At 43.0% G+C, this 27,285-nt stretch overlaps 1 protein-coding gene and 1 long non-coding RNA gene across 2 annotated transcripts in view; one reads left to right on the forward strand and one right to left on the reverse strand.

Annotated features, from left to right (window-relative positions):
* The window catches only part of LOC138746232 (uncharacterized), a 189,344-nt gene extending 181,831 nt beyond the window's left edge, over positions 1-7,513 (forward strand). The window contains exon 5 of the long non-coding RNA XR_011346812.1: positions 6,886-7,513. This is a non-coding gene — a long non-coding RNA (uncharacterized lncRNA). The remainder of the gene's footprint in view (positions 1-6,885) is intronic.
* Positions 1-27,285, reverse strand: part of LOC138746229 (uncharacterized) — a 52,716-nt gene that overhangs the window by 16,090 nt on the left and 9,341 nt on the right. The window lies entirely within an intron of this gene.

Genomic DNA, 27,285 nt, shown 5'->3' on the forward strand with positions numbered 1-27,285 from the left:
GAATAACATCCTTTATCTCTAAATTAGTAAAAGGAGAGTCCAATTTCCTCACATCATCTTCCCCTAATATTGGAAAATTTAAATCAGACAAAAAAGATTCAATAGAACCATCATCTTGAACTCCCTCAGAAGTATATAATTTCTGATGCAAATTATGATCAGTGTAGACAAATTACTACATTTCGTTGGACTTATAAAGTGAAGTATTTGGGTATAATGATTGATGTAAATATTCAATCATTGTATAACTTAAATTATGTACCATTAATGAGAAAAATTAAGGCTGATTTGATTAAGTGGAAGGATTTACCTTTGTCATTAGTAGGTCGAGTGAATTTTATTAAGATTAATGTTTTTCCGCGAATTCATTATCTTTTTCATTCGATTCCTTGTCTACCTTAGAAATCGTTTTTTCAGGATTTAAATAAAGGAGTACGAGAATTTTTATGGAAGGGAAAGTTAGCTAGAGTAGCAATACATAAATTGACTTAGAAATTTGCCTTGGGAGGTTTACAATTGCCTCATTTTCAAAATTATTATGAAACAGCTCAATTAAGATTTATTAATCACATGTTGGATTTTTCGTATCTTTCTAGTTGGGCTAGGGTAGAATTGGCTAGTATTTCAGAACCTTACACCATTTCATATTTAAGCAGAATTTTGTTTTATTACAGAGATATAATGTACCGATTTTAAAACATTTGTTAGAAATTTGGACTAAGGAATTTATTGATAGGTACGAAAGGTAAAATATTGGTTCAGGCTCCAACAGATCAAAATAAATTGGTTACTTTTTCGCTGATTAATAGATTTTTAAGAGAGGTTAAAGGAATAAAGTTGTTGCAGGATTGTTTTGAATAAGGTAAATTTCTATCTTTTAATCAACTTAGAGATAAATTTGGAATTTCAGTGAATTCTTTATTTCTATATTATCAAATTAGAGCGTTAGTGAAAGATTATTCTGGAAGAGAAATGAAAATTCCTAAGTTAACAAAATTTGAGTTTTTGATTTCTCACTCATTAAATAAGGGTTTTATTTCTGAGATGTATGCATTGTTGCAAGACACTATGGATAAAATAAATGTAGATTATTCTAGGATTAAATGGAAAAATTACTTAATTTGCGATATTAATCAGGCCAATGGGGAGATGATGTGTTTTGATGGAGTGACTAAATTGCTTAATGTAAGATATAGTATGGTTAATTATAATTTTTTGCATCAGTTGTATCTAACCCCTGAGAAATTGAAAATATATGGATTTAGTAATTCAGAAGTGTGTTTTAGATGTGGATTATGTGTAGGAACATTTTTAGACTCCGTTGGCTTTGTGATAAGGTTCAACCATTTTTGCAAAAATTTAGGGAATTTTTTCAAAAATTGTTTAAGATAAAATTTTTATTAGACCCCAAAAAATTTTTGTTGGATTGTACTGTCCTATTTAGTGATTTGGGTTGGACAAGTTTCAGACAGCATTTCTTCATCTAGCATTGGCTGTAGCTCGTAAACATGTGGCAATTCCATGGAAAGACGAGGCTGAAGTAAATGTAACTCGTTGGCGTAATGAGTTGAGGTCTTGTATTTATATGGAGGAAATAACATATAATCTGCGTGATACTTATGACTTCTTTATTAAGATGTGGTCGCCATATTTGATATGTATGGGTTTAGTAATATCTTAAACTGTTGTGTGTTTCTTTTATGATATTTTTTGTATGCTTTCCTTGCGAGGTTTGCTGAGGGTGAGTGGGGGGGGGGGTGATGGGTGAGTTTTAGTTTTTCATTTTTACATTATGGACTTTGTATAAATTTTTTCTTGAAAATTTTAAATAAAGTTTGCAGCTGGAGAATTCTGAAGCATTCTTTTCACCCCATTATAAGAAGAATGCAGAGGGTGCAGAAGAGATTCGCCAGGATTTTGCCTGGAATGGAAGGTTGGAGAGAATGCACAGGAAGAAAGGAGGCTGTGGCGTGACCTTACAGAGGATTATAAAATAAGATTAGGATAGATAGTCTTTTCCCTGTGCAGTAAAGAGATCACCTAGTCTAGATCAACTAGCAAAATGGAGCAAGGGGAATTTAACTTGGAATAAATGGCTTTGTGACTTAGTTTGCAGATGATAAAAAGATAGATGGAGGGTCAGGTAGTACTGAGTAAACAAAGATATTTAGATAGATGGGCAGAGAGGTGGCAAATATGGGAAATTGTACAACCATGCACTTTGGTAGAAGGAATAAGAAGGCAGACTATGATCGGGATGGGGAGAAAATGTAAAATTCAGAGGTGCAAAGAGACTCAGGAGTTCTTGTGCTGGATGCTACAAAGGTTGACCTCAAGTTTGAGTCAGTGGTGAAGAAGGTGAATGCAATGTTGGCGTTTGTATCTAGAGGAATAGGATATAGGAGCAGGGATATGTTGGTGAGGCTTTACAAAGCACTGGTGAGGCCTCACCTGGAGTTTGGGATACAGTGTTGGGCTCCTTATTTAAGAAAGGATGTGCTGGCATTGGAGAGGATTGAGAGAAGGATTACAAGAATAATTCCTGGAATTAAGGGATTAGCATATGAGGAACATTTGATGGCTTTTGGGCTGTACTGCTTGGAGTTTAGAAGAATGAGGGGGACCTCATTTCGAAAGTCGAAAGGATATGGCAAAGCTGTTTCCCATGGTAGGGGAGTCAAGGACAAGAGGGCAGGGCATAAGATCAGGATTGAAGAGTGCCACTTTAAAACAGAAATGCTGAGGGATTTCTTTAGCCAGAGAGTGGTGAACCTCTGGAATTTGCTGCCACAGGCAACCGTGTAGACCAAGTCGTCAGATATATTTAAGGCAGAGATTGATAGCTGTTTGAATAGTCAGGCAATCAAAGATCATGGAGAGAAGGCAAAGGAGTGGGGTTGAGTGGAAAAATGGATCACCGTGATTAAATGGCAGGGCAGACTCGACGAGCTGAATGCCCTATTTCTGTTCCTATATCTTATGGACGAAGTGTGAGCTGATGCACTTTGGTACGTTAAGCTAGGGCAGTACTTCCACAGTAAGTGGTTTGGCACTGGAGAGAGACCAAGGTGTACAGGGTGGCATGGTTAAGCATATCAGTTAGCGCAAAGCTGTTACAGTGCCAACGATTGGGACCAAGATTCGAATCCCACGCTGTCTGTAAGGAGTTTGTACATTCTCCCTGTTTTTGTGTGGGGTTTCCCCTGAGGTTCCACTTTCCTCCCACCATTCAAAATGTGTCGGGGTTGTCAATGAGTTGGGTGTATTTGGGCAGCACTGGCTCTCTAGCCGAAAGGCCCTGTTACCGTGCTGCATGTCTAAATTTATAAATTTAAATTTGACACGTTTCTTTGAAAGTGGTAACACAACTTGACAGGGCAATGAAGGAAGCACTTGGCAACTTTGCTTTCCTGCATCAGTGTATCAAAAGTTGGAACATCATGTCACAGCTAGATGTTGGTGAGAGTGTTGTGTGCGAGAAGGAAGATGCCATGAATCTGAAAAGAGTTCAGATAAAAGTCGTGAATATATTCCTGGGACTGGAGAGCTTGAGCTATAAGGAGTGGCTGGATAAACATATTGTTTTGCCTGGAGGGCAGGAAGCTGAAGGGTGCCCTGAGAGAGATTTATAAAATCAGGTGGAACAGAGATAACGTGAATGGTGACAGTTTCCCCCACCCCCCAGAGTAGGTGAGTCTTAAATGAGGGGGCATAATTTTAAGGTGTGAGAGGAAGAATTTTAAAGGAACTTGGTGGGTTTGTGGACTGCTGGAGAGACTGATACAATTGCAAGGCTTAAAGAACCTTTCGACAGGTACATGGATAGGAAAGGCATGGTTTAGGGTGGAACAGTTGGCACAATTGCTGTTAACAGCAGCAGCAAACCAGGGTTTGAATCTAACACTGTCTGTAAAGAGCTTGTACATTCTCCCTGTGTGCTCCGGGTGCTCCGGTTACCTCCCACCCTCCAAAACATACCAGGGTGGTAGGTCAATTGGTGTATTTGAGAGTCACGGGCTCTTGGGCCGAAACGGCCTGTTACCATGTTGTATGACTAATTTAGCATTTAATTTTTTTTTAATTAAGAAAGGTTCAGAGAGATATAGGCCAAACCCAAACTAATGGGACTGCTCCTATGCACTGAACTTTGGTCAGCATGAATGTTGGCTAAAGGGCCAACATACTTGCTGTATATATGCCGCTACTACTTCTGAGTTCGCCCAACTGCACCGGCAAGCATTTGTTGCTCATTCAGCATCAGGTGAGGTCCTGTGACATCACCGCTCGCTCTCTGCCAATTGGCTGCCAGGTTTCTCTGGTGCGTGGGCTTGTTAAGCAGGTTAGGACTCTGCAAGTTTATGAATTGCACTTTGGGTTTTGCTTTGAAGCTGAGTGACAATAATAGGTGGGGCTGAGTTCTGATGAAACAGGTTAGATCACTAGCCGGCAGACACACCTGTACTTTGGAAAACAAACCGGACGTGAACTGTCTGCCAATCCCTAAACCACAGACACAATTGCAGTGTTGTGAAATTATGTCATCAACACTTCTCAAGGACAAAGGTGCTTCTTGTTGACTAAGTGCAGTTTACTGAGACAGGAACAGGTCCACAATGTCTGCTTTGAACATGATGCCCAAGTTAAACTAAAAATCTGCACTTTCGTTATGCCACCATTCCCTTCCTATGCATGTGTCCATCTCAAGGGTGGCATGGTTGGCGTAGCAGTTAGCGCAATACAGTTACAGCGCCAGCAATCAGGATCAGGATTTGAATCCACGCTTGTACATTCTTCCCGTGTCTGCGTGGGTTTCCTCCCACCGTGGAGGCATACCTAGGTTACTTGGGTGTAATGGGGCGGCACAGGCTCATGGCTGAAATGGTCTGTTACCGTGCTGCATCTAAATTTCAAATTTCAAAACCTCTTAAACACTGCTATCATACCTGCTTCCACCACTACCCCTGGCAAGCTTTTACAGGCATGCACCACTCACTGTGTTAAAAAAGCTAACCATACGCATCTCCTTTAAACGTTCTCCCCCTTACTTAAAAGCATGTCCTCCAATGCAGCCATTTTTATTTTGGCTTTGCCTCCCATCCCCGGACTCTGCTCAAAGTTGATGGGCCCCCTTCCCCGTGAAGCAGCCAGGTTTAGTTGGTTTCTTCCATACTTCCCTCTTACCCACTTTATTTAAAAAAAGTTTAAAGTATTTTTGTTACATGAGATGAAAAGAAAGTAAGGCCCCTCTTGAGAATGGCTGCTCTAGTTCATGATACTTTTACCCCAGGGAAGTAGATTCTGAAGGCCCAAGCTAAAGTCAAATTTGAAATTTGTTAAATTTTTAAGAAGTACTGCCTCTTTTAATTTCATAAACATCTGCAAGAACTCCCCTCAGGGTCCAACACTAAAACTTAACCAAATGCTGGACTCTCTTTGTAAGCAAACGTTAGAGGTCACAGGGAGGTACAATGAGTTCTCCCAGTAAACTGCACAATATTTGATAGGTAACAGTAGATTATAATGGACAATAATTTTTTTCAAAAGGTTTGCTTCCTGAAAAAAATTAGGGATTATGGTAGACATCTTCAAGTTAAACACAAAGATAATTTTAGATTTGCTGCATATCGTAGGAATTTGGAGAAACATTAAATTAACTTTTATTGAATTTAGCATGTTTAATTTCATAATGATACTGGCACATTGCAGTAATTCAACTGACCTAAAAATGTTTTGCAGCTGATTTTCATTTGGACTTAGCATTTGATGCCCCTCTTGTCAGTGTCCAACAATAGTCGGCCAGCACTGATGGATTCCAGTGCCCTGTTAATGCTTTTCCATGGTCGCAATGCTCTGGTGCAACCTTTCAGCATGTTCGTCACTGACTGCTTCAAGATCAGCAGGGAAGACGTCCAAGTGCAAAGGCAGAAAACGAATGTTCAATGACATGTTGCATTTCATGGTTTTGTGTGCTTGAAGTAGACTTAAAATATGACAGGAAATCACAAAAGTAGGTTATATCTAAAAAATGATATGTGATAAGACATTTTTAAGCCCAAAATCCATAAAATATGCCGAAAATGAAGCAAAATCTTCATTGTCCAATGTTATCAATTTGTTATCATGTTATTATATGTGCTGTTCAAATTGGTTGCTCAGTTTTAAATGCCCCTAATATTTCAGCCTCCACCACCACCAGGCACATGGATGAAAGAAAAATACAGGGGTTTAGTTGTTTTTTGGTAGGAATATATAGGTCAGTGCGCCATCAAGGGCCAAAGGGCCTATTGTATTCTATGTTTCCTCTGGAAGGACCTGAGGTAAAGATAGGCACTGCAGCAATGCAGGTCTTGTTGCTGGGGGAGGTTCTGAGAGGACCTGGCCAAAGAGGTTATCCCAAGAAACCCCCAACCAGTTCACACATCATTTCTGTGAGTCTGTTGTGGGCCACTGTTATGCTGGATCCCTCCTGGGTAGCTCAGAATCCCATCCATTCCACATCAAGGTGGGGCCAGCAGAAATGAGAGGGGATGGGAGGGAGCAGGCAGCAGAAGATGTGACCACCCCTCCCAGTCAAACATTTCAGAATCAAGCTCAAGACATTTCACACCCAAATTAGCCTCTATCCTCAAGGACCCTCACCATCCAGGCCATGACCTCTTCACTCTGCTACCATCAGAAAGGAGGACCAGGAGCCTGAAGACACTAAACAGTACAAAAACAGCATCTTTCCTTCTGTCATCAGATTTCTGAACAGACAATAAACCACAGACACCATCTCACTTTCTCTTATTTTTTTTCACCCATTTATTTATTTTTAAATGTAATTTTATAGCAATGAAATGCTGCCAAAAATGTTGAATAGATTCTGATTCGGATTTCTGACAGATCATTCAACGAGGACTAACGTGATTGCAGATGCTAAATCTGGATCCAAAAACTGAACGCTGGGAGGACGTAGTGGGACAAGCAGCATCGAGAGCGACTTGTTGAGTGTATCACAGTGTGCAGTGGAAGGTGCTCTGCTCAAGACTGGAAGCTACAAAAGGTGGTGGATGCAACTCAACACATCAAGCAACTTGCCCTCCCCTCCATGGATTCCACCTACATCTCCTTTGGAAAGGCAGCCAACACACTGAAGGACCCATCACACCCCAAACACACTCTCTTCTCTTTCCTCCCCATCAGGGAGAAAGCTTAAGAGTGTGAAACGACACCCTTGCTTGGTGCTAATTTATCTTTTTTCATTGTATCTGAAGTCTGTAAATTGTGCCTTTACATGGCCGAATGTGGGTTAGAGATAACCTGTTAGGCTGCTTGCAGAAAACCCTTCTCACTATACTAGTTACAAGTTGCTATGCCTCCACCATCAGACTCCTAGAGGTGTATGTGATGTCATGTACGTACTCTGACAATAAATCTGAACTTTGAATTTTGAACAAGGTGAGAAATAAACATTTGCAGAGGGTGTAAATCAATGTTTCTGCATCCTGATGCCCTAAGTTCAGCTCGAAACTTCCAGGTCATATGGGTTAGAAGATCATTCAGCCCATCAAGTGTGTGCCATTCTTTTGACTCTAAATCAATCCCAATTACTCCACTATATTTGTTCCCACTTCAATTCCCAGAGTTAACTACTTAATCCAGTCCATGGAAACAAAAATCCAATGAACAATGAGCTTCAGGCTACAGAGGAAGGAAAATTATTCCTGCCACCCCTTGTTCCATTTGTGTTTTCCCTGACAATCTTTGAGATTATACGACAATTGAAAGCAGTTTTAAATATAGGATCTGCCAATATCAAAATTCCCATCACATTAATAACCTGAGCAGGGACAAAGAGATAAGATGCAAGATTAGCAGAAACATTCTCCGTGATGAAATTTTTAAAAATATTTCTGGCTTTGCATTAGAATTCAAAGCTAATCTTGGCAAAGACCTGGTGGAAGTTTACAAAGTTACGAGAGACATAGTTAGGGTAGAAACCCAAAATCTTATTAAAGTAAAAGCACAGAGATGCCGGAGGAATTCAGCAGTTCTCATAGCATCCATAGGAGGCAATGATACACAACTGACATTTTGGGCCTGAGCCCTTCCTCAAGGTATGAACAAGAAGCAGGCAGGCGCCCAAGTTAAAAGGATGGGGAGAAGGAAAGAAAGGGCAGGGGAAGGAGTCCAGATGAAAAGACAAAAGGGTGTTAATTGAATCTTGATAGGAGGACAGGAGAGAGGAAAGGTGAGAATTGATTGGGGAAAGGGAGCTGGTGAATTCAGAGTTGGAGGAAAGGAGACATCGGGATAGAAGCAGGGGTAGAGTGGGATGGCTAATGGAGACTGGAGCAGTCGATGTTAATGCCATCCGGTTGTGGATGCCCAGATGGAACATGAGGTGCTCTTTTTGTTTCTAGGGTAGAAATGTCAAATACCAGAAGACATGTGAGAATGTTTGAAGGAAATGTTTGGGCAAGTTTTTTTTTACACTGATTCTATGTAAACACTTGCTGTGTGTGTGTGGTTTATCGAGATCATAAAAATGGCATTGGTGCTTTGTAAGTAGAGCGCATTTGTTTGATTGCACATCGACAACAGAGGCCAAATTAGAATCTCAGCCAGGATACCAGGCAGACACTCCCAGTGCGGCGGAGGGAATGATGCCCCATGGAAGTCTGCTGTACCCTGTCAAATTCAATATGAACAATTTCACAATGTTAATCTGGAATAGACTAACATTCTCCCTGGCATCCTGCCTGAGGAGCTGGAGGAGGTTTCCTTTTCTCTAGCTCGTGCTCTTTCTCTCTCTCTCTCTCCCCCCTTCCCTCTATTTTCTTTCTCAAAAAATATCTCTCCCTCAATCAATTCTCACTTTTCCTCTCTCTCAACACCTTCTGTCAGTCTGTACTCCTTCACCTCCCATTCTTCCCCTTTTCTTCCCCTTGCCTGCTTTTAGCTCATACGTTGAAGGGTTCAGGCCCAAAACGTCGGTAATCTATCCTTACCTCCTATGAATGCTGCGAGACCAGCTGAGTTCCTCCTGCATTTCTGTGTTTTTATTACAATCAGAGCGTCTACAGATGTTCGTATTTTAATCCTCTGGGGAGGTGTTGGAATCAGGTACAATATTTAGAAAGACATTTCAATCAGCAAGGCATAGAGGGTGAAGGTCCGAATGGAGGCAATGGAATTTGTGTAGTTGGCAAAAAGGCTGGCATGACCATAGTAGGCCAAAGGGCCTGTTTCTGTACTGTTCAACTCAATGAATGACCGAGAATTTTTGACTTGAACCATTGACTCTGCTTCTCTTCTCATAGATGCTACCTTAACTGCTGAGTGTTCCAGAGTTTTCTGTTCTTATTTTAGATTTCCAACTTCAGTAGGACTCTATAAATAGGAAACCCTCAAAAAGAAAGAAACCAGGTTATCCCATCATAAGACCACAAGACATAGGAGCAGAAATAGGCTCTTCAGCCCATTGAGTCTGCCTCACCATTCAATCATGAGCTGATCCATTGCCCTACTCAGCCCCACTGCCATCCATCTCTATCTTAAAGACACCCAATGACTTGGCCTCCACAACAAATTCCACAGTACTGGACATTAGCCACTATTTAGAATGCACGGCACTGGATTTTAAAACCTAAATCATCATGGACCTTGTACAGTTTTAATTACCAGTACACTTGTCTATATTTCAGAGCACATTTAAGAGACTCTTAGACACATGGATGAAAGAAAAATAGAGGGTAATGGGGTAGGAAGGGTTTAGTACTTTATTGTTATTTCTAGGAAGGGATATATGGTTCGGCACAACATCGAGGGCCAAAGGACCTGTTCTGTGCTGCATTGTTCTATGTTCTCTGTTCTATTCTGTACTTTTTCATTTTACTTTGCTTATCTGTTGTACTTATTCCTGAGTTGACTCACCTAGATAGCAAAGCTTTTCCCTCTACCTTGTAATAAATCATTGCATTCAATTCATCTTCTTACAGCACCATGTCCATATCTTTCTTTAAGTATTTTCAATGGAATGCACCTCCCTTCTTGAACACACAACCTGAAACGGAGTGCTGAGTTGCTGGGAAACGAAACTTCCTTCTGCGCCGAGTCAGGATTAGCTGCATACTGTCTTTTCGGCATAACGGGGGTGGGGGGGAGGGGGTTGTGAGAACATCCTGTAGCATGTGTGGTCAGCAGCTTGCATCTCAGGAAAGGTAAGTGCGAAGACCAACTTGGCACCGGGTCTGGCTTGGACAGGTTTTGTCAACACAGCTGAAGATGGAAAACTATCTGAATGCCATATGGAACCCTGCCTCTAGACTTTAATCATGGACCACAGGAAGATCCAAGGACTCTATAAATCTCTAATGGGAAGTGGACATCGCTGGCAAGTCCCATTCCTCTCTACGCCTTGAGATTACTGTGAAGTTGGCCAGATGGATTTTGAGGAGGGAATTACATTGAAACCTAAAGTACATTAAAAGGGCTGGACAAGACCATAAGACATAGAAGCAGAAATAGGCCATTCAGCCCATCAAGTCTACTCCACCAATCAATTATGAGTTGATCCATTTTCCCACTCAGCCCCACTCCCCGGCCTTCTCCCTATAACCTTTGATGCCCCTGGCTAATCAAGAACCTATCAATCTCTGTCTTAAATACACCCAATGCCCTCTACAACCACCTGTGGCAACAAATTCCACAGATTCACTACCCTCTGGCTGAAGAAATTCCTGTGCATCTCTGTTCTAAGTGGTTGTTTCCCATGGTGGGAGAGTCTAGGACAAGAGGGGTTGAAGTTGTCTCCCACCATGGGAAACAACTTTTCTACATCTAGTTTGCTCATTCAAATGAGATCCCCATTATTCTCTTAAATACCCACCAAGAGCTGTCAAGCATTCCTCATATGATAACCCTTTCATTCCCGGAATGTGAACATCCACAGAGCCCTCTCCAATGTTAGCACATCTTTTCTAAATGAGGAGCCCAAAACTGCTCACGATACTCCAAGTGAGGTCACACCAGTGCCTTATAAAACCTCAACATCACATCCCTCCCTCTTATATTCTAAGAGTAGATGTGGAGAGGTTTCCAGTGGTGGAAGAGTCTTGGGCCAAAGCAATAGCCTCAGAATAAAAGGACTCCCGTTTAGAGCAGAGGTAAGGAGAATTTTCTTCAGCCAGAGGGTGGTGAATCTGTGGAGTTCATTGCCACAGGCAGCTGTGGAGGCCGGGTCATTGGGTAAATTTAAAGTGGAGGCTGAAAAGTTAAAGTGCAAAGTTTAAACAAAATGCTGAGGGCATTGTTCATAGAGTGGATCCCCTTAATTATAACTCCAGATTCAGGATGTGTGTGTCCGAGGACTTTGCTCACCTCTTGATTAATCTGACATTCAAGAATCTCCTGGTGAATTATTTATCCTTTGAGCCCAATACTTAACTCTCATTTAAAATTGATAGAACAGAGAGGCAGTTTGGTTAGATGCCAAAATACATTTGTGTCTGCCTCGCTGTTAACTCGTGAGGTTCTGCTGCTCTTGTTACTTCCCAGACTTGGCAGATTCAGGAACAGCTATAGGAAACGTGAGCTCATTGATTGATTAATTGGCCTGTGGATCAATTCTAACCACTGGTCGATTGTGTGTTCCTCAAATTTCACTATTTTCAACCCATTGATTTCTCCCCAATGCCCAGACAGATCATCGTTCCACAGGAATAACTTCCTCATCAGAAGCTGTCGTTAACTTACTGTTTTTAATCCTTTGTTGCAGTGCCTTCTTCAGGTCCTAACCCATCTCATTTTGTAACCAACCCACCATCTCTCTCTCTCTCTTTCTCTCTCCCACACATGGACAGAAGACTAGATAGCTCTAATCCCAGTAGTTGACTGATCAAACCTTCTGCACTGCAAAAATAAGACTATAAGATAAATAGAATCAATGTGATCAACCCTTGTGTGGAACCACAGAGTACTTCACTGTGGAGAAAGGCATGAGGATCAGGGAACTTGGGACAGTCAATGGTGGTATCTTGAGAACAGTGAGTATTGCAGTTGAGGAGAGGCTGAAGTTCCTCATGTGCTTAAAGGTAGACAAATCTCCTGGGCCTGATAAAATATGTATAGCCAAGGACACTGTAGGAAGACACAGAGGAAATTGTAGGTATGTTGGCTGAGATTTATGAGTTCTCATTAAGTACTGGCGAGGTGCCAGAAGATTGAAGGGTGGCAAATGATGGCCGTCTATTTAAGAAGGGCTGCAGGGAAAAACATGGGAACTACAAGCCAGTGAGCCCAGCGTCTATAGTTGGTAAGTTACTGGAGACCTTTCTGAGGGAGAAGATATACTTAGATGGACAAGGGCTGATTAGGGATAGGGATATTCAACATAGCTTTGTAAGTGGGAGGCCATGTCTCATAAATCTGATTTTTTTTGAAAATGCAATCAAGAAGGTCACGACAGGTATTAAAAATATTGAAGATTTTTTTGAAAGACGTCAATTTTTGACCTTTGAACAAATAAAGAATGATTCTGATATATATTATACCTTTTTTTCTGTTACTATGAATTAAAGGCCTTTCTGGATGAAGAACTGGGAACAAATTCGACATTACCAAATTGTAGTGAGGCTGAATTATTGACTCATTATATTAATATATGTAAATTTATCTCGGCAATGTATGTTTTGTTACAAAAGAGGTGACGAATTGATTTGATCAGGCAAATAGATGGAGAAAAATTGGTTGGAGTTTGTAGAGATAGTATGGCAAATGCAATTAATGTAAGATACAGGTTGGTACAATATAACTTTTTACGTCAGTTTTATCTTACCCCATTAAAGTTACATAGATGTAGACAAGACGTTGGTACATTTTACATTCTAATTGGCAGTGTCCCAAGATAAAACTTTTTTGGCTAAATGTAAGTAATTTATTACATCAAATAACAGGGATTTCCGCAGGATGCAATGCTATTTTTATTAGGCAATATTAAAGGCATTACACTGAAATTAAAATTAAATACGTATCCAATAAAGTTTGAAAATATTGCCTTAGCAGCATCTAGGAAATGTATTGCTATAACTTGGAAATCAGATACATAGGAATGGAGAGATGGAATGTGGAAATTTGTAGTTGTACACCACTTGAGAAAATTACATTTAGCTTAAGGAATAGATACCACATATTTTAGAAAATATGGCGCCCATATTTTCAGAGTGTGGGAATGAATGCTTAATCATTTCTCTGGTATCCTCAATCCTAGTGACCTCCTTTATTTAATGGTAACTATGATTTCTGGAAAAGGACTGTCTCGACAATCTTTGGTCCTTCTTACATTTTGTATCTTTTTCACTCTTTCTTCCTTCTTTCTTGGGGCTTTAGGGGAAGGGGGGATACACACATGTGCACACACACACACACATGCACACACTCATGTATAATGGATGAGACTATTTTAAAGAATTGTATTGTCAATTAAAACAAATAAAATATTCAAAGAAGAAAGAAGGTCAACATGGGCAGAGCTGTAGATATAGTAAGGCATTTGATAAGATTCCACACAGTTGGCTGCTCTGGAAGGCTAGATCACATGGGATCAAGGCGAGATAGCAGAATGGATCGAAAATTGACTTCAAGGAAGAAAGCAGAGGGAACTAGCGGAAGGTTGTTTCTCTGACTGGAGGCCAGTGACTAGTGGTGTGCCACAGTGTTCGAGCAGGGCATGTTGCTTTTTGTCATCTATGAAAACTTAGATGGCATGATTAGCAAGTTTGCCACTACACTAATATGTTTGGTATTGTAGATAGTGAAGACTGTGCCAGAGATTGCAGAAGGATTTTGGTCAGTTGGGGAGGTGGACAGAGGAATGGATGATGGAATTTAATGCAGAGAAATGTGAAGTGTTGCATTTGGGAAGTCTAACATGGGTAAGATCTAATGAATATCCCAGAGTATCTTGAAAGTGGTATCACAGGTAAATAGGCTGGTCAAAAAAGGCTTTGAGCACATTGACCTTCAGCAGCTAGAAATTGGGAACTCATACTGGAGTTGTTTAAGACATCAGTGAGGCCTCATTTGGAGTATAGTGTTCTGTTTTGGTCACCATGCTACAGAAATTATGTTGTCAGGCTGGAGTGGGTGCAGAGAAGATTTACAAGGACTTGGGGCCCTAAGCTGCAGGGAGAGGGTGAGCAGGACAGGGCTTTTTATTCCTTGGAGTGCAGGAAGATGAGGAGTGATCTCATAGAGGTGTACAAAGTCATGAGTGTAATAGATCGGGTGAACACAGAGTCTTTTGCCCAGAGAAGGGAAATCAGTAACCAGAGAACACAGGTTTATGGAGACAGGGAAGAGAAACTTGAGGGGTAATAATACAGAAGGTGATGGGTGTATGGAACAAGCTGCCAGAGAAGGTGTTTGAGGTAGGTACTATTGCAATTTTAAGAAATGTGGACGGATACATGGATAGGATGGATTTAGAGAGATATGAGCCAAACACAGGCAGATGGGACTCATGTGGGTGGGACATTTTTGTCAGGGTGGGCATTGGGTGGAAGGGTCTGTTTCAATGCTGTCTGTGACTTGATGACTGACCATGATGCATTTTCCAGGACTTTCCATTCCTTCAATCTCTAACAGTCTCTCATACGCAACCTTGAAGGTAATGAATCCATGAGGTTCAGAGTCTCAGTGGAAAGATATTCCTGCTCATCTTCCCCTGCCTGAGACTGCGTGCCTAGTTCTTGACTCTCCACCCAGCATCCACATCCACCAAACCTTCTCATATTTGTCTGTCTCAATGTGACCAAGTGATTCCTGTGAACTCCAGTGAGTACCGCCCAGTCTCCGTCTCTCTTCATTGGACTTGCTCTTCATCCCAATGAATCCCTGCCATCTTGGCTCCGGCACAAGATCTGGGAGTAAGCGTCTCCAGTAACCAGTAAGCAAAAGAGAGGACCAGCACCTATACTTCTTCAGATCGACATGTCCTCTGTGCCCCTCAACAACATCTGCAGATGCACTGTCGAAAGCACACTGTCCGGATGCATTGCTGTGTGGGATGGGAATTGTCTGCCCTAGAACTGCAGCTCAGACTGTCACACAAACCAACCCTCGCCTCCATAACCTCCATCTATACCTCCCACTGCCTTGGAAAAGCAGCCAACACCTTAAAAGACTCATCCCACCTCCTGCCAGTCTCTTCACCCACCCCCTCCAGTATGAAAGAAAATTTGAAAGTGTGAGATCATGCACCAACAGCTTCAAGAACAGCTTCTTTCCTTCTGAACAGGCCTCCCACATGTAATGTGCAGTACACAAAAGTGCTGGGGAAACTCAGCAGGTCACGTAGCATCCATAGGAAGTCAAAGGTAATCCATGTTTCGGGTTTGTGGAAGCTAATTTGGGTCATCACACAACTATAGAGTTTGTGGAATAATGTTGCCTTTGTTCAGTTTTAACTGATTCTCGGTAACTCTGCGAGATGTAGGAAGTGCCCCACTTGCGTCCACACCTCCTCCCTCACCACCCTCGGGGACCAAAATAGTCTTTCCAAGTGAAGCAATGCTTCACTTGTCTATCCGCGGGTCATCTACTGTATCTGGTGCTCCCATTGTGGACTTCTCTACATTGGAGAGGCTGGGCTCAGACTGGGAGATCACTTCTCTGAGAACCTACACTCTGTCCGCATCAGAGACTGGGATCTGCCATTGGCTGCCCACTTCAAATCTGCGCCTCCCATGCTGACATGTCTATCCATGGCTTCATGTACTGTCAAACCAAAACCACCTGTAAATTGAAGGGGAAATACCTAATTTTTTGTTTCTCTCCAAATGGATGGCATTAACATCTCCATTTTGTGCTAGCCTACTGCCCATTCTCCCTCTCTTCCCAATTGTCTTCTTTTCTCCAGCTCTCTGCCCCTTTCCCTCTCAATTCACAGAGCTACCCCTCCTCTCCCTCTGGTTGCTGGCGTGCCCTCCCTCCCTTATCCATGTATTACCTCCATGTATTACCTCCTGCCTGTGGGACTGTGTTCCTCCCCCTATCCCTCCCCCTCACCATTTTGTTTGGGCACCTGCCTACAATTTGCTCATACCTTGATGAATACATTTATTATGTATTTTTATCTTTTTGCTCTATGAAGTTCACTGTTTGACCTGCTGAGTTTCTCCATCATTGTGTTTTTATTTCAACCACAGTGTCAGCAGACTTTCGTGTGTTACTTCTACAAGATGTTTTATTGCTGTACAATGTATGGGTCGACTATCTGGACTGCTCACAAAGCATACTTTCTCACTATACCTCAGTATGTGCAACAATAATCTTGAACCTGAGTCATTTGGTCATCATATTCAACCTCTGCTGCCAAAAGCCCACAGATGCATCAGATTTTCCACAGGATCTATATTGAGCTCTTGTCATAAACTGTTCAATATAAGGGTTTAATTATGACTTAATGCACCAGCAATGCACTGAATTTGTTTTCAATTAATTCAGGACATTTGTTCATAGGAATAAAAGACTCACTGGTAGCAGTCAGACTGTCAAGTAGTAACTGAAGCTTCCACAACCAGCTTCAAAGGATGATAGTGAAGCAGAACTCTCCCTCCTGCAACCCTGGATCGCCGTCACACCGTCGGGTCTGATCATCCCCACCATGTCCATTGTCTCATCACTGAACCCATCCTTCCCATATACAAATGTTTTAAGGTTCAAAGTTCAGATTTATTGCATACAACCCTGAGATTCTTTTCCCTGCAGGTGAGGCAGAATTTCCACTTATCACTAGTGCAAAAAAACTGTACTCAAGAAAAAGGATTGTTTACTAAAGAGATAAATGTGAACATAGAAATAAATGTCAACAAACTGACTGCAATACAAAAATAAATATACAATAATCAATAAAGTGCACAAGTCCGAGTCCTGAAATGAGTCCCTGATTGAGTTTGTCGTTGAGGAGTCTGATGGTGGAGGGGGAGCAGCTGTTCCTGAACCTGGGGGTGCGAGTCTTGTGGCACCGATACCTCTTTCCTGATGGCAGCAGTGAGAACAGAGCATGTCCTGGGTGGTGGGGATCCTTGATGATTGCTGATGTTCTCCATCGGCAGCGTTCCCTGCCGCTACTAGGGAGACTTTTGCTTGTGATGTCCTGGGCTGTGTCCACTACCTTTTGCAGGGCTTTCTGCTCAGAGGTTTTGGTATTCCTGTACCAGGTCATGATACAGCTGGTCAACACACTTTCCACCACACATTTGAAACTTTGCTGTCATGTTTGGTTCCGAGTTGAGCTTCACATCCTATTTGTGTTCGATCACAAGCACCACTTCACAATGGTACTTCCAGAATACCACTCAGTTAAATTCCAGCCAATTTCAACCATTGAAACCCATGTCGTCCAATTAACCTACTGACCCTAGACAGTTTTTGAAGTGTGGGAGGAAACCAGAGCATCCACAGGAAACCCATGCAAAAACATGGAGAACATACAAACTCCTTACAAACAGTGGTGGACGCAAACCCAGGTCACTGGGGCTGTAAGCATTAGCCCTTCCACCCCCTCCACCTCATCTCAGCCTAGCCTATACACACCTTATTTGTGACCATTTCACTGTTCCTTGAACAGCCTTTGAACTTCTACCTTTCAACATCAGTGCATTGTTTTTTGTTCCATACCCTGACAAAGGGCTCAGGGGCGAAACGTTGTATATGTACCTTTGCAATAAAAACATTGCGAGACCTGCTGAGTTTCTCCAGCTCCTTTTTGTATTAAACTACAATCACAGCATCTGCAAACTGTCTTGTTTAATTCTAAATCAGTGCATTACCACTGTTTTAAGTCAAGCCTCAAGCTTTCATTCGTAGCTTCCATGTTCATATCTTATTTTTCACAGAAAAAAATTGTTTGTCCACCAGTCCCGTTCTTACTAACTGCATCAGTAAGTTTAAGTTCAAATCTTTTCACTGTGGCTCAGGCTCTTATCACCTTTACAAACATCCAGCTCCAAACCCTTTAAAGGTCAGCGTAGTGGTCAACGCAACACTGTTATAGGGCCAGCGACCCAGGCTCGAATCCGACGCTCTCCCCATGTCTGCCTGATGTCCTCCCACTTTGCAAAAATATACCGAGGTTGGAGTTCAGTTGGGTGTAATTGGACAGCACAGGCTTGTGGGCCAGAAGGGCCTGTTACCATGCTGCAGGCCAAAAAAAATTCTCGATTCCAAATCCACACCAATTTCTTTTGCTCCAACATTGGCAGCCGAGCCTCCACAGCCTCACAGAGGGCCAAACCATCCTCAAGGCCCAAGCTCCAGATCCGACACGATCAGGCCAAACCATCCTCAAGGCCCACAAGCTCCAGATCCGACACGATCAGGCCAAACCATCCTCAAGGCCCAAGCTCCAGATCCGACACGATTAGGCCAAACCATCCTCAAGGCCCAAGCTCCAGATCCGACACGATCAGGCCAAACCATCCTCAAGGCCCAAGCTCCAGATCCGACACGATCAGGCCAAACCATCCTCGAGGCCTAAGCTCCAGATCCGACACGATCAGGCCAAACCATCCTCAAGGCCCAAGCTCCAGATCCGACACGATCAGGCCAAACCATCCTCGAGGCCCAAGCTCCAGATCCAACACGATCAGGCCAAACCATCCTCGAGGCCCAAGCTCCAGATCCGACACGATCAGGCCAAACCATCCTCGAGGCCCAAGCTCCAGATCCGACACGATCAGGCCAAACCATCCTCAAGGCCCAAGCTCCAGATCCGACACGATCAGGCCAAACCATCCTCAAGGCCCAAGCTCCAGATCCGACACGATCAGGCCAAACCATCCTCGAGGCCTAAGCTCCAGATCCGACACGATCAGGCCAAACCATCCTCAAGGTCCAAGCTCCTGATCCGACACGATCAGGCCAAACCATCCTCGAGGCCCAAGCTCCAGATCCGACACAATCAGGAAGTCTTCATCTCTCTCCTCTCGCATCCCGGTTCCAACACTGGTACCCCTTCAGCCAGTCTCCAGCTGTCGGCCACCAGGTGTAAATCCCTCAACCGCAGTCGCCATCAGGCTGTAGCCTGCATGGGTTCCTCACCTCGAGCTGCCAACGGCCCACTGCCTGTGTGTTCTTCAGAGGCAGAAGCCCTCACTGGTCCACTGCCATGGTCATCATCCCATAGATCATCTCCTCTACTTTCCTTCTCAAATGGAGTGTGTTCCCCCTCTTATCTAGTGGCCTGTGCCAATCCTCTGCTTCCCTGGAGTCTGAACCCATCGTGACTACTGACAATCATAGGTATCCCCATCTTGGAAGCAAACCCCACGGTCATAGAACCTTTAAATAAAATCACCACTGGCTCCATTAACAGGCCACTTAAAGCCTGTGGGGAGCTGACAGCAGTCAGGCAGGGTGGCTGGACCCCAAAGGAGCGCTGTGTCCCTGGTCCCAGCTCTCAACGGGTCCACACAAGTGGCAGCGCTGCCTTTACAGCAGCTCTGCCTTCTTGGCCTGCCCGTGGACTCAGCTCCACTTACCCACCTGTTCCCCATAACCCTCCATTCCCCTACTATTCGAATATCTGTCTCTTAAATACATTTATGAGGCAGCCCCTGCTGCTTCCTTGGGCAGAGAATTCCACAGATCCACTCCTCGCTGGAGATGCCCCTCCTCATTATCCTAAATCTACTTCCCCACACCAGAGGATGTCATCTCCGTTCCTGGGAAATTCCCCATGTTGAAGGCAATTTAGTTTCCATATATATTTGTATGTAGATTAATAATAAATTAATATATAACTCTAGGTCTATATTGCCCTTGTCTATAAATTAATGTCAGAGATTAGCGTAGGTCTGTTCTTATAAATCTAGTTTAACGTTCAGGTAAATATGTGCACAGATTAACTGGAATGAGGTAAATGACCACTGTAGCAACCCCATCGCCATCTGTCTTGTTTCAATGCACAATGCTCTGCGTGGATCTGGAGGCTATTTACTTTGGGCACATATCTATCATTCACTGATTCCCTTGGCAAAGATTAATGCTGATGTTCCAGTCTGATAGCATTAGAATCTGTGAGAGATGGCAGGAACTTTTATTAGAGAATTTACCAGAGTTAGACAGGGTGGTGATGGAGATGTTTGGCACTCTTGCCTTCATCGGACAGTGCAGGAGCAGGGATGTCAAGTTGCAACTGTGCAGGACGTTGGTGAGATCACATTTCAGAAACAGAATTTATTGTCATGAACATGTCACAAAATTCTTTGCTTCACACCAGGATTACAGAACAAATATTGCTCTAAATTATATTTAAAAATAAATAATTTGAGAAGAGAGAGTGAGGTTGTGTCTGTGGTTCATTGTCAGTTCAGGGATCTGCTGGCATAGAGGAAGGAGAAGAAGGAGGAAGATTCTAGGATCTAACCTATTGTACCAGCTTCCAGACCACCCCTGGTAAACAACCCCACACACAGAATCTTCTAGCCACCTGCCACTCTCTGTAAAAAAAACTCACAACTCCTCTAAACATACCCCCAATCATCTTAAACAGATGACCTTTGGCATTTGCTACTGTTCCCTGGGGAAAAGGTGCTTGCTGTCCACCCTTATCAAAGTCCCTCATATACCTCTGATAAGTAGCCTCTCATCCTTTGTCAGTTCAGAACGAAAAGCCCCTAGCTCTGTCAGCCTTGTTTCATATGACATGTTCTCCAATCCAATCAACACTCTGGTAGATCTCCTCCACACAGTCTTTAAAGCATTTACATTATTTCTGTGATGAGGCAACCAGAACAGAAGATTACATCTTAATCTAACTGCGCTAATAATTATGGAGAATGGAAAAGTCTGCCTTTAAAAACAGATTCACCAAAGAAAGCACGGCAGCTGTTGAGCTCGACTGTTCACATGTACTATCTGCCCAACAATGAGGAAAGTTACCCAGGTATGTCCAGTTTACAAAAAGCAGCGCAAATCCAAAATCCAGCTTAAAAAATATATAGAAATACGGTATTCCTTCTTCCGGCTCACGAGCCTGTGCTGCCCACCTACACCCATATGACCAATTAACCTACTAATCCCTGTATTACTTTGGAACGTGGGAGGAAACCGGAGCCCCCCCTGGGGAAACCCCACGCAGACACGGAAAGAATGTATAAACTCCTCACAGACAGTGGCTGATATGAACCTGGATCGCTGTCTCTGTAATAGCATGACACTAACTGTGCCGCCTCAAACCACCCCACACGCAGTATCTTTCAGCACTTCCCGTCGGGGAAGAGATAAAAATGTAATAGAGCCAGATGCACCAGGCTGAGGAACAGCTTCTTCCCACGGACCGTGAAACAGATGAACTGTTTAAACATTTCTACATGACTCTACTATTTATTAATATTTAATTTTTAATATGTGTATACAAGACAATACCTTGATGAAGGGCTTCAACCCGAAATGTTGAATATGTCTCTTGATCTTTGCCGCATAAAGTACACTGTTTCATCTGCTGAATTTCTCCAGTATCGTGTTTTTACATGTATATGGGTTCTCCTTATCTGTATTGTATAGTTAGTCTGTATGTGTGGTTTACATTGTTTTTGTGCCATGGACTGGAGAACACTGTCACGTCAGGTTGTAGTGGCATAATCAGGTGATAAATAAACTAGAACTTGAATTCAGCAGGTCAAGTGGTACAGGTGCCATTGGCAGAGCTACTAAACATTGCGTACTCACCAATAACCTACTCACTGAAACCCGGTTTGGCATTGTCCAGGATCAGTCAGCTCCAGACCACAGCACCTCCAAGCAAGGCTCAAAGAGATGAATTCAAAAGGTGAAGTGAACACGGTCGCCCTTGATATTGGGGCAGTGATGGAGGCATCAACAGGTTCCAGTAAATGTGTCCACAGTGAAAACATACTAGGGGCTGGGCCAAATGTGGAGTCACTTTTCATTCCTTTCCTCGGATGCTGAACATCTCCTTAAGTAGTTCAGTGTCAGACTGCTTTGTAGGACTCTGCGGAAGTGTCTTCGGACATTTTGCTTCACTAAAGATGTAGTATAAATCATCCATTCTCAATGAGGGCCACAGCACATTTAAGTAAAAGCCATGTTTTCTTTTCATCTCGCAAAACAAATTTTTTTAAAACTTCTTTTTGTGTAGTTGGTAGAAGAGAATTATGGAATACACTAAAATTGGACTGTTTCACAGGGAAGGGGTTGCATAAATGTTCAGCAGGAATCGAAGGGGTGTGGGCATAGATGAAAAAGTGTTCAAAATGGCTGATGTAAATACAAATTATTGTCAAGTTTTGATGTGGATTTCACCGAGAGGAAGAAGAATGGCTTCTACCTTTCTAATGAGAGTAAGAGTTTAACTGGAGGAACCTGCAGGGCATTGGGGAAAGATCTGGGAAATATGAGAGAAAATGGCATCTTTTCAAAGGGCCAGCAGTCAAAAGTGGGCTGATTGGCCTCTCTCCATGATCTATAACAGTTCCATGGTTTATGTTCAAAGTTTACAAAGGTTGATTGTTAACAAGGCTACCTAATTTAGAGAAATATCTGCACATGTAATGAACAGAGTTTATCGTTGTTTAACTTCCCACAAAGACCGCCCTGACTGTGAACATAAGTGCACTTTGCACTCATTAGGAGAACAATTTTAGTTTATGGTTTCAACTTTCTGCTTCATTTTCCACCCCAAAGCTGGCAGTTGTCATTAACCTTGGGGCACACAATATTTGGCAAGAGTTTGAAGGATTCACAAAAGTTCATTGTGTTTGAGAGTCAAAGGCAGAGTTCACAACTCATTATAGAAAAAGCTTCAAGCCATTTCAGAGAGAGCTGAATAGATCTTGTAATTATTAACAAGTTGGGGAAGGGGGTGTGTGTGTGTGTGTGTGTGTGATTATTTGGTCTTGGACTTGAGAGATTGGGTAATTGTGGGAGGGGAATTAATTACTGTGGGATCCTAAGGGGGAGGGGATGGATGTAATGGGAGATCAGGGAAGAGAAGGAAGGAGCATCAGGGCTCTTCTCAGAGCAAGAGGATCTCTACGTGATGACCATTGGGACAGCAATGGGGTTTGAGATCACGAAGAGCAGCAACTTCATCCTGAAGACCAGACCATCACTGATGAGTGTTCAGTGAATTTCTCTCATTCCACATGCTGTCAAGAAACAGATGAGAGAGCTGGATGCAACCAAGAGCATCGGAGAGCAACAAACATTATCAAGGACCCACACCACCCAGCACACGCTCTGTTCTTGCCGCTACCATCAGGAAAAAGGTATCGGTGCCACAAGACTCGCCCCACCAGGTTTAGGAACAGCTGCCCCGCTCCCCCCCCCTCCACCATCAGACTCCTCAACAACAAACTCAATCAGGGACTCGTTTAAGGACTCTGACTTGTGCACTTTATTGATTTTTTTTCTCTCTGTATTGCACAGTTTGTTTATGTTATGTTTTGCATGTATACTGTAGGAACAAACTTTTGCAGTACTAATAAGTGGTAATGTTTCCTCACCTGCAGGAGAAAACCTTTAGGTTGCATGTACTCTAACAATAAATCTAAATCTGAATTCAGAGCATGGACTAAGAAGTGGCCAGTAACATCGGGAGGAGAGAAATGCAAGTAATGACCTTCTCCAACACTAGAATGTCTAACTGTCTACCTTCGACATTATTAGTGCTGGTAAATGGTCCTCCATCAGCCAGCTCCCCACCATGACTACCAGCCCCCCCACATCTCCATCGGGCACACAAAACTCAAAACGGTCAACCAGTTTACCTATCTCGGCTGCACCATTTCATCAGATGCAAGGATCGACAATGAGATAGACAACAGACTCGCCAAGGCAAATAGCGCCTTTGGAAGACTACACAAAAGAGTCTGGAAAAACAACCAACTGAAAAACCTCACAAAGATAAGCGTATACAGAGCCGTTGTCATACCCACACTCCTGTTCGGCTCCGAATCATGGGTCCTCTACCGGCACCACCTACGGCTCCTAGAACGCTTCCACCAGCGTTGTCTCCGCTCCATCCTCAACATCCATTGGAGCGCTCACACCCCTAACGTCGAGGTACTCGAGATGGCAGAGGTCGACAGCATCGAGTCCACGCTGCTGAAGATTCAGCTGCGCTGGATGGGTCACGTCTCCAGAATGGAGGACCATCGCCTTCCCAAGATCGTATTATATGGCGAGCTCTCCACTGGCCACCGTGACAGAGGTGCACCAAAGAAAAGGTACAAGGACTGCCTAAAGAAATCTCTTGGTGCCTGCCACATTGACCACCGCCAGTGGGCTGATAACGCCTCAAACCGTGCATCTTGGCGCCTCACAGTTTGGCGGGCAGCAGCCTCCTTTGAAGAAGACCGCAGAGCCCACCTCACTGACAAAAGGCAAAGGAGGAAAAACCCAACACCCAACCCCAACCAACCAATTTTCCCTTGCAACCGCTGCAATCGTGTCTGCCTGTCCCGCATCGGACTGGTCAGCCACAAACGAGCCTGCAGCTGACGTGGACTTTTTACCCCCTCCATAAATCTTCGTCCGCGAAGCCAAGCCAAAGAAAAGAAAAGAAGAAATGGGATTACAGGTGAGCATGGGATGAAGGGCCTGTTTCTGTGCTGTTCTACTCTGTAAATTTACATTTTTTTAAAAATGTTATTTAAAACACAGTGAAAGCCAGTTCCAGCCATTTAAACCCGTGCCTCCCAATTTCACCCAAATTAACCTACAACCCCATATGTTTTGAAGAGTGGGAGAAAACCAGAGCACCCAGGGAAAACCTGCATAGATATGGGAAGAAAGTACAAAGTCCTTTCAAGCAGTGCCCGGCTCCCTGGTGCTGTAAAAGAACCATGCTAACCGCTACTTTAACAAATGTCAACATCCCGGCGTTACCACGATTGGGCCACAAAACTATCTTGGCTGCCAGAGTAGTTGAGAGTCTGGGAACCCTGCGGCAAATGGCGTGCCAGGCAACCGACCTGACCTTTCAACCCCTCATGACCTTTCCTCATCGTGATGCTTCTTCAACATGACCCTCCACCCACAGCCTTGCTGCCACAGTTGCTACATTGAACAAATGTAGAATATATTGAGATGAACTGCGGATGAGTGGGGTACTTTGTAAATGCATGCTCTTACCTTTTCAATTGAAAAGTAGCAATCTGCAAAATATAAATGAGATATTTTGCATTTATATGACAGCTCACGACCTAACAGTACCATTGAACCAATGACATCCTTATGAAATGTATTTCCAGAAGGTGTTACGAAGGTTAGCCACTTAAATAAGCCATCAGACGAATGATAAGTGGTGAGGTTAACCCCACTGCTCTTCTCTTAAGCTATGTATCTCCAAGTACCCTTCCAGACACATTAAAACAGTGGGATTTGTTTAATCCCCTTATAATTCCTCTAAACCTTCCTGATCATTTTAGAACCCATCAGTTATGGACCTCTCGAGAAGGAGAAACAAGGCTTCTCTTTTTATCCATCCGAGGATCTCATAACTTCACTCACCTCAATTGTTTCCCCCTCCTCACCCCACCACCTCAGTTTCTCCCACACCAGCCATCTTTCAACAGCCTTGGCAATATCCTTCTATATATCCCCTGACCTATTGTCACAATCCTGCCTTTAGATGAGATAAAAGCACAAAAAATAGAAATAAACAAGAAAGTCTGAGGATGCTGTTGTTGCGTCCAATGCACAAACATGCTGGAGACACTCAACAGGTCACGGAGATCCATAGGAGTGGTTTTGAGAATTGCATTAAATATCTGTATTCTTGTCCTTGGACCTGCTGCTGGTGGGTTGGGGGTGGGGGAATTCTTTTTACATAAACATGTCAGAATTTTGAGGAGTCACGTGATGGAGTAGTGGCCGGACGGTGAACTCCAGCCCTCTCCAGAAAAGTCGGGAAAAACAAGAGAAAATACAAAGGCACAGAAATACAAGTTAAAGAAAAGTGAGTATAAAGGTGGAAAGAAGATGGAGACAAAAGGAGAAAAATCAAAATCAACGGAAAGAAGAGAGGAAGAGAAGACAACGGAGGAAAAAGGTGAAGGCCTTACCTGTCCGAAGAGGCCCGCTGTGGAGAGAAGACCCCACTACCTCAGGTCGGTAGAAAGAGAACTACAACAATGGCTCACAGAGCCGAGTAAAAGTGCGCAACCGCGCATGCGCGACTCCTCGCGCATGCGCGATGCGCATACAAAAAAACACACCGACGGGAGGGGGGACCAGCTGGGGAGTCGATCTCCACAGCCGGCAACGACAGCTGCAGAACACCTGCAGCAAGAAGAGACCACAGAAGACAATAGAAACAAGAAAGAAGAGGAGGAAAGGGCAGCAAAGAAACAACAGATGGTCAACCTAGAGGAAGAAGAAGAGGAAGAGGAAGAGTACAGGGAAATAGAAGAAGAAAAGATAGGCAAGGTAAAGGAGGTACTTGCTCTTGTTAGAGGATACATGGAGTCATTTAAAGAATGGCAAACACAGGAATTCAATGATTTAAGAAGAAGAATAAACAACACAGAAAAGAAAATAAATAAAATGGATATGACCTTAACAGAAATGGGGAAAAAAATGGACAAGATGGAAGAACGGGCAATAGCAGCAGAAATGGAGGTAGAAGACTTAAAAAAGAAATTGGAGGAATCTAATAAAAAAACTAAAGAGACACAAGAATTACTAGCCCAAAAAATAGATATAATGGAAAATTATAACAGAAGAAATAACATAAAGATAGTGGGCCTTAAGGAAGATGTAGAAGGCAAGAATATGAGGGAGTTTATAAAAGAATGGATCCCTAAGGCCCTAGGATGTCCAGAACTACAGCAAGAAATGGAAATAGAAAGGGCACATAGAGCATTGGCCCCTAAACCACAACCACAACAAAAACCAAGATCTATTGTAGTAAAATTCCTAAGATATACTACAAGAGAAAAGGTACTGGAGAAGACAATGGAAAAAGTAAGAGAGGGCAACAAACCACTGGAGTATAAAGGGCAAAAAATCTTCATTTATCCAGATATAAGCTTTGAACTCCTAAAGAAGAGAAAAGAGTTCAATGCAGCAAAAGCGATTTTATGGAAGAAAGGATATAAATTTACACTGAAGCATCCTGCGGTATTGAAAATATTTATTCCAGGACAACAAAACAGACTATTCTCGGATCCAGAAGAAGCACGAAAATTTGCAGAACAATTACAAAAATAGACTGAGGGATGAAGACGGGTAATGAGAGCAAAAATTATCACGATTGATATGTATGTGGGTAAA

The sequence above is a fragment of the Narcine bancroftii genome, chromosome 11, assembly GCF_036971445.1.
Source record: "Narcine bancroftii isolate sNarBan1 chromosome 11, sNarBan1.hap1, whole genome shotgun sequence".
Classification (NCBI taxonomy): Eukaryota; Metazoa; Chordata; class Chondrichthyes; order Torpediniformes; family Narcinidae; genus Narcine; species Narcine bancroftii.